Below are 592 nucleotides of genomic sequence, written 5' to 3'. Positions count from 1 at the left end.
GTGGGACACTGTTACAATATTATTTTCTTTAGGATGATGACTATTGTGATGGTAATTGGGAAAGAGAGGACGAGAAAAAACGAAAATACACGACAATAATAACCATCGCATCAATATATGTATTGCAATTACACCCATCACGCATTCACAGGAAAGAAAAAAATATATATACGACGCAGTTTCCTACCATGTAAATGAAGAATTGAATAATGCAAATGAACGGAAGAATAATGGTAATCGGGACCTATTAAGAGCACCGAGCGACATTACAGCGCACGCCACCCCGCCCACCTCCCCTTCCCCTTCCGACGTCGCACGACCCCCCCCCCTTCCCGAGCCTTGCAAAGCACGAAGCATCGCCCTTATCGCCGCCCACTGTCTCCAGCGGGCAAAAACGGGATTTAAACGTCGCTATCGCAGGACGTGAGCCGAAACTGATACCACAAAGTACGGACCCGGAAGCCTTCATTGCAGAGACAAAACCCGAGTTGCGATTGCAAACTTGAAAACAGCAATACCATCTTTGGGGGAGATTAGACCCCCTCCCACCCCTCTCTCGTCCCTGCCCAATCCCCCTACTGACACGTTATTG

This window comes from Penaeus monodon, chromosome 19 (genome assembly GCF_015228065.2).
Source record: "Penaeus monodon isolate SGIC_2016 chromosome 19, NSTDA_Pmon_1, whole genome shotgun sequence".
Taxonomy (NCBI): Eukaryota; Metazoa; Arthropoda; class Malacostraca; order Decapoda; family Penaeidae; genus Penaeus; species Penaeus monodon.
The sequence above is the reverse complement of the archived record's forward strand: the minus strand, read 5'-3'. Positions refer to the sequence as shown.